Source organism: Bombus vancouverensis, chromosome 17 (genome assembly GCF_051014615.1).
Source record: "Bombus vancouverensis nearcticus chromosome 17, iyBomVanc1_principal, whole genome shotgun sequence".
NCBI lineage: Eukaryota > Metazoa > Arthropoda > Insecta > Hymenoptera > Apidae > Bombus > Bombus vancouverensis.
Window position 1 is genome coordinate 8,695,434 of NC_134927.1, and position 8,299 is coordinate 8,703,732.

Sequence of the window (8,299 nt, forward strand, 5' to 3'; positions counted from 1 at the left end):
CGTGCTGGATCATCAGAAATCAAAAAGTTAAAGTTCATTCGTTAGGCAATAGTTTTCCCCAGGTAACGCTGCGAAGGTTTTTTCGAAATTTCAATCTTTCACTTTTTTGTAACACTTTGAAGGGAAAAACGCGATTTTGTGCGAAAATTTGCGGCTAATTTGTTATTTTAAAATAAAAATAATTAACAAATTTGAAAAACCTCTACAGCGTTACCTTGTAAATTATGTATAGAAATAGCAAAGTATCTACTTTAAATAAATAAAGATATTTATTCTAATGAAATTAAGGTGCTATAAAATTTGATATTTTCACATTTTCATACTATTATAACCCATTAATAAACAGAAAAATAAAAAGTTTTCTCAATAATTTGTATTTTTTTCAAATGTCAAACGAAAGATACAAACGATTTAAACGAGTAATGGAAGAAAAGGAGTAAAGAAAATGCTGAAATAAAATTAAATCGATTAGAAAGGGGAACATCTCAAATTACAAAAACATAATCAAACAAAATGTATGTAATATTTTGAAAAGGACATTCATTCAAAAACAAATAGATGTTCTAATAAATGATAAAAAAAAGCGTCAACGTAGAGTGTGGCAACTATGTGTACTGTCATAATATTAAGCACCGTGAGTCCAGAAGCCTATCACGTTTTGAGAAAGAATCATTATCCGTTTCCAGCTTCATCTGCGCTTAGAAAATGTGCTATTCAGATGATGTTTCACCAAAGTATTCTACCCACCCTTTTATTTCTCATGAAACGAAAAACATCAGTTGTTTCAATCAAGTTTACATTTCTCAGAGGATGGAAATAGACAAAAAGAGCGAACAAATTCGCAAAACTGTGAGACCTGTTATTCTCAGATAATTGTCTCAGATGAAAAGAAAAAATAAAATATAAAAAAATAAGTCTCAGATAAGTCTGTTAGATAATTGAAAGCTAATTACTTTCCATCATTGCAACAAATCTCTCATCAAGGATAAAGTAAATGTAAAACGTGATATTCCAATTGTACGAGGCATTGCTACATTGCTGTTGCATTCACCTGCGACTTAGACCAACTATCTTAGACCAAATATTTGGTATTTTACCAAAGCTATCCGATAGCTAAACGAACCGATATTTATCCCGTTGAATAGCTCTTTGAAGTTTTTGCTAAAATTAGGAAATGCTAGCCAAGGCAGGGAGGATACATTTCTCTTATTAGATTACAAATAAATCACGTTTTGTTATGTAAAATTAGAAGATATAAATAGACGAGCAACGACAAGAAAACAAAAGAATTGATTGCAATTCTTGTATTATCTATTACTATCTTAGTATTGACTAAGCTCAATATCCGGATGTATTTCTTAAAAGCGCAAAAAGTGTAATGGTTTGAATCTTTTCTCAATTTGTAATTAGTTAATAAGATAGAGTTACTTGTTTGGAAATTTATTTCGTTAAAATTTAAGGTAATATTGGGTGTAGTTCGTTAAATAATCACTCGGTGTTTAGGTCAACAATATATTTATTAATAAGTGCCTTCTTTTGACCGCGTCGCGTATCGCTCTCGGTTTCGCTAGTCAATCTCGCTGCGCGGTTACAACACGACTTACTCACTTCCAGGTTCGAACTCGACTGTCGATCAGATTCGATTCCTTTCTTTCTCTCGCCCTTCAATATCCCCGCTATCCACGCGTTTGTTGCCACTGTCACGTCCGGCACACTTCAAGCCCGATGGACTGATGATGGAGATAAAGATGTGGCGGCACTCGGCGACAATGTGTATCGTCGAAGTACCTAATGAGTCATCGATATCCCAACGGTCCTTCCGCCGAATGTTCTAGAAGGCGTGCGTGGCAACGGTCGCGGATAGTGGGGATATTGAGGGGTGACGAAGAAAAAAAGAAACAGATGCAATCGAAAGTCAAATTGTAAGAGCTTCATCTTGGAAAGTCACGACTGAAGTTCAGAACCAAATCGTAATTAGCGTAAACCAAGTGTTTAGAAATAAATTCTCTTTTTATTTTCTTATATTTTATTTTTTCTTTTCATCTGAGATTTTCTTTTTTTTATTTTACGTGACACCACGCACGCCTTCTTTTCGAACATTCGACGGGAAGACCGTTGGGATATTGATGGCTCATTAGGCATTTTGCTTCGGCGATATACATTGTTGTCGAGTGTCGCCACAAGTTTGTGTTCATTTGTAAATTATTCGTTGGTTATCAAGTTTGTTTAATGTAAATTTACAAGCACGAGCACAGTGTTTCATTATTTCACGGCAGTGTTGGTCAGAAGTTTATTTACATACGAAATAATAAATAAGTATACAATTTCACTTATAATAAGGGTAAAATTTTGTGTTTAAATAAAAGTCATTTAAACGATAGCAGAAATACATTGTTTCTTATTCTTCCCCATTTGCAAATTTTCTATTATTTGGGTTTGTTGAGGTTATTCGGTGTGTAAACAGAGAAAACGCGTGGATAAATTGTAAGGTAGAAAAATATATTTAAATAGAAGTGTAATAAGTAAAAATACAGTTTGAGCTGGTCCAGATCCGCACGCTAGCTGTGTTACCTAATAACTGAAAAAACCCCGAAGCCAACGTCGCCTGTCTTCTGTTTATGGCCTGACTTCGTCGCAGTCTTTTGTCTACGCGCTGTCGATGGCTTCAGTGCTTGAGAAAACTAAAACAGACCAGATATAGAGTTTTCTTAGATGTGGTAACCACTTCAACAGGGTTAAATTGGCAGACAAATAATAAACTTTCTTCTTGATTTTTAAAAACGAACAGTAAGCCTAAGGAATGCTTTAAGGAACACTTGTAATAAAAGATATTTGTTTAGTCTGAAGGACCTTAACTATGAAAATGTCAAGATTAGTCTATCCTTAAGACTATTGAGGCTACAAAGTAAAGGTTTTTTTTTTTTAATTATTTACATTTTACAATTTGTCCAGTAGGACATACAAAGTAAAGGTGTGTGGACATCTGGTGGCAATCTTAGCCGTCGAAAGGGGTTTAGGTAGAAAATCACCGAACGTAACATAATAAATAGACAGAAATAAATTGTTAATAACTACAAAAACAATTTTACTGTTTAGTTGGCTCTGTAATATTGATCGCTTCACGAACAAATGTGAAATAAAAGATTTATTGTCAAGAAAGTATGACCGATTTGAAAGCGCCAAAAATTATGAAATAATTTTCATCCTATTTGCATTTTATTTAAGCACGTATGCAATAAAGTTTATATTAACCATTTATTTACGAAATAACATACTAAACACATCGCAACTTTCTCCAAAGTGGTGCAAAATTAAAAATACAACAAATATATTGCCCATTTCCATTTCTAATTTAATATTAATAACTGTAACGATTGTAGCGTGAGTCAACGACAATCTTGCTGCTATCGCCGGCCACTTAATATCATTTTGTATATTATGGCTTGCAGCCGAAATGAAAAAATTAATTCAAGCGCAATACAGACGCACAATTGCAATTATAATTTACTGGAGTGGTGAAGACATTTTTTTCTGAATATCTGAATAGCCAGAAAATTAATTTCGGATAAAAAAGACCACACCTATCTAACGCTTTTTCTTATTACTAGGTCTTTCAGGGCCGTTGTTAGGCAACACAGAGATTGTACAGGTTCTACGGGAAGATGTATCCGAGGTCACTCGTTTGGGGCGTTGATAGCCTTGTTCTCCTTGGCCAGTTCCATCAGCTTCTCCAGAGAAAACTGGCGCGCTCTACCTCCTTGTATTTCACCGTTTGCTAACATCTTAAAAAGAAAATAATGCTTCACTAAGAATTGGATGGATGGAGAATTGATTGATGGAAATGGAGATCACGATCCATCAGTTAAGAATTCCGATTTTAGAAATTACAATTAAAAGTGGCCAGTTATTTGCTTACGTCTGGTATTTTCACCATCTGGTCTATCCGATGTTCTGAACACCGTCGAAATAGCATAAGGATCACAGTCGATCAGAGAAAATATCGTCAAGATCTCATCTCACGCAAAATGTGGTCTGCCGACACGGCCAGTGCCTCCAGGTTCACCAGTTTCACGATTTGGTCCAGCGATTTCTTCACTTTACACTCCAAAGATACGATAGTCCTTGATTGCTTCATTTTCGTGCCTCGTGTTTGCCATTTGAACAGCGGCTTCGTGTCCTATAAAATTCTAATATTTCTTGGATTAAATTGAATATGTATATGTATATATCAATATGCTTACTTGCTCAATGGCACGCCACGTGCTTTCATAATTCATCGTGATGAATTACATCGTGTTCCAAGGTATATCTAATAGAAAGTTTAGAATTTTCTTCGTCCATTCACGCGGATGTATCAGCGGTTACCTTCCCAGCCAATTTTTTTACACTAGTGTAGAAAAATGATATAGAGCTAGTAGGTTTGATAACGATATGATTTTTACAATATCGTTTGAAGCTCCGTCAATCTATGTTTATGCAATCACTATTTGTCACTGACTTCGTTACAACGGTTCTTTTTTTAAATACGCTGAAAACACTCCATGACAACGCTGACAACACACACCCGACATCCCCCAAACAGTCCGTCCACGATACTACACTACATTCCTACACTAATTACGTATTGTGGGTATTGCATGATTCCACTTGATCGACGACTGTCAGTATGAGGATAGGCGGAATTTTGTTATAGCTACCTGAAAGAAAATCGTCGTCTACGTGGCAGAATACTCCTAATCTATATATTAGCTTGTCCGAAAAATGTCTTTCTTTCGAAAACATGCTTTTTTAAAACAATGCACCTTCATACAGACGTGAAGCCAAGTCTGTGAAATGTCACGTTACGTACGTCGTACGTAATTCGACAAAATAATATAAAGCAAAAAACACTGTACGTCTATCTTCTCCTCATAAAACGAAAGAAACTTAACCTAATATTAGGTTGCCCGGAAAATGTCTTTCTTTCGCAAACGTGTTGTCTACGACAATGCACATTCATACAGACGTGAAGCCTAACAATAAGGAAATCTACAATATCAGTCGCCTAATGAACGCGATAGTAAAATTCGAACCACCGCTTGTGAAAAAGAAATAGTGCAATGCAAAAGGTGCCAAAGGTACGGTCATACGCAGAAATACTGCAACCATACTTTCCGCTGCGTTAAATGTGCAGGCACTCACTCCACTGACCAGTGCGCCAAATCACCGGAAACCCCAGCGAAATGCATCCACTGTCAAGGTGACCATCCTGCCAACTACAAAGGCTGCTCAGCCTATAAAACTCTATACACAAACAGGTACCCTAAACTCAGAGCAAAAGAGGTAACCAACCAAACACCCAGCCCGCCGAAATTCACGACTTCCCCAATCCCCTCAACCAACCAAACACCCAGTCCTACCAAATTCATTACCACCTCAACCTCCTATGCCCAAGCAGTACAAGGCATCCAAAATAATCCGAATAGCCAAAGGGATCTTTCTAAAAATAGCGTTCCCAATTCACCTAACATAGACAACGTTTCTAGGCTTGAAAAGCTAATAGAGAAACAATCGGAGCAAATAAATAATTTGCTATCGCTACTAACAATCATCATGGATAAATTAATACGCCCTGACGCAAAATAAAAACAAGGCGCATAGCTCTTTGGAACGCCAACGGTCTAGCGCAACACAAATTTGAACTAGAACTCTTCCTAAAACACCAGCAAATCGACGTAATGCTCGTATCGGAAACCCACTTCACCGACAAAAACGAGTTCTGCCCGAGCAGTCGAGCTATGCGGACGTGAAATCTAGTGGCTCCGACATTGTGCGACAAGAGTAGAGCAACAGAACCAATCAAGGATGGAAAAAATACCATCGATAGGAATACTAAACAAAGGAGAAACATACGCTATAAATAGGACAGTAGACCAACAGAGCCCAAATAAAACAACAAGTGAAGTACAGGACTGCTCAAATACAAAAGAAATAGGGATGGAAATAATACAAAAAGACGACGTAAAGAGCAATACCAACAAGGATCTACCACAACATAACGAAAGCTGGAAGACTGTAACTCCCAGCAAAAAAAGAAAAATAAACACAACCACAAACGATAGGAGGACCACAGAAACAGAAAGACATCAATGGCTACAAGAAATTCCTACACAAAACTCCTTCAGCTCACTGACAGAAGAGATGGACACAGACCCTACAGAAAAAACAAGAACACACACTCCCAAGCCACCACCAATCTACATAGACGCTAAAATAATAGACCCCCTCATTGATCTGTTAAACAGCACGGCAGGAATAGAAAACTACACCATTAAAAGACATACGATCGCATTCGTGAACGGCACAGAGTACCAGATTTGATGAAACGTATACAACAACATATAGAATCATGCGACACCTGTCAAACATCTAAAACTACACGTATCAGACCGCGCGAAGAACCTTGTATCACCGACACACCCCTCGAACCAAACGATAAAATTGCTATGGACTTATTAGGCCCACTGAAAAAGACGAAAAAAGGCAATCAGTACATTCTATCCATACATGACGAATTGACAAAATACTTAATACTCGTACCACTAAAAACTCAGCAAACGGAAACAATTTGGAACGCACTCTTGAATCATTACATTTACATCTTTTCCGCTCCAAAAAAGATATTAACTGACCGCGGACAGAATTTTATATCTAGTTTAATGCAACAGTACGAAGACGCGTTCAAAATCAAACATATCAAAACGACATCCTTCCACCCACAAAGTAACGGATCGTTAGAACGGACACACGCAGTAATAACGGACATGTTAAAATCGATACAGCGAAATTCGGATGAAGAATGGGACGATCAACTTAACTTTGTATGCCTTGCATATAACACAATGATACACGACTCTACTGGTTACACGCCATTCGAACTCACATTCGGACACCAAGCCAATCTTCCCTCCACAATATCCAAGAATCCCCAACGCACATACGCAGACGAAGTCACGTTCCGCAAAAAGGAATGGGACTCTAGACTCCGACACGCTCGCGAAACATTGATCAAAAGTAAACAGCGATATCAGCGCGATCAAAAACGTAAAATTATAAAACCTCAATCAGTTTTCAAAGAAGGAGACTCTGTTTTAATACATAACGATCATAAAAGGCATAAACTTGATGTGGAATGGTTAGGACCGTACACGATTGATAAAGTATGTACTCCATACTATCTGATTCAAGACAAAAAGATACACGGTAATCGTTTAAAACCTTACTTTCCAGGTCGACGCTCCTCTTTGCCGGAATAGTATCCGCGCAAATAAATATTACACCATTAGAAGGAAACTCTGTATTCGTAGAAAACATAGGAAAAGGATATTTATACAGCGACACTGCCAATGTAATAGTAGGATTAGACACTAGCGACATATACGAACAGATAAGCGCAATAGAATCATATAAATTAACAATAGACTCACGTGCAATCAGCAAACAATACGTCGAAGAGTTAGGCGGATTACAAAATCGCATCAATAACCTAAAACAACTCGCAAAACACTTGAAAGCGTTAACACATACCCGGAGCACACGAGGTTTGCTTAACATCATAGGTTCCGTATCGAAAAGTCTGTTCGGGACTCTCGACGATGATGATCTTACGCTCATAAACAAAAATATGGACAAACTATTCGATGATAATAATAAAATCAAGACCATAATAGCTAATCAAACAGCACTTATTAGAAAAATTGTAAACTCAGAAAACCTAAACCACTTAGAGAGATCATATAGTGATATATTAAAATTACAACAGCAGGCAAATATCGATAGATCTATGCTTAAGATGATCATGAAAGTCGACACCGCGATGCAAACTTTACACTTCCAATTAGATGAAATACTTAACGTCATGATATTAGGCAAACAAGGAATAATTAGTCCACAAATACTTGACCCCAATGAATTCATAGAAAATTACGCCAAGGCAATAGGTAGCCAGATGTACAACACCGCGATTTCTGCCAAAACCGAACATTTTCAATTCATACTCGACATCAGTGATCTTAAAATCTTCACAATAGATGACAAAATATTTTTCAAAATCATAGTACCTTTAGTCTCTAACACAGAATGGAACATATTACAAGTATATCCTATCCCGAGTAAAAGAAATGGAGTATTTTTGGCTCCAGTAGTCGAACATCAGATATATTTAACTTCAGGTCTTTCATTTATAAACGCTGATATCGAGTATTTCAACAAACTTTGTAAGAATCGAGCCGGAACCACTATATGCAAACAAACACTACCA

General features: G+C 36.9%; 1 long non-coding RNA gene across 1 annotated transcript; it reads right to left on the reverse strand.

The window, feature by feature from the left end:
• Positions 1-2,478: 2,478 nt before the first annotated feature.
• LOC143303923 (uncharacterized) lies at positions 2,479-5,368 on the reverse strand. Its single transcript, XR_013060596.1, has 3 exons — positions 3,917-5,368; positions 3,582-3,782; positions 2,479-2,681 (listed from the first exon to the last, which is right to left on the reverse strand). It is a non-coding gene; the product is annotated as an uncharacterized LOC143303923 (long non-coding RNA).
• Positions 5,369-8,299: the final 2,931 nt, after the last annotated feature.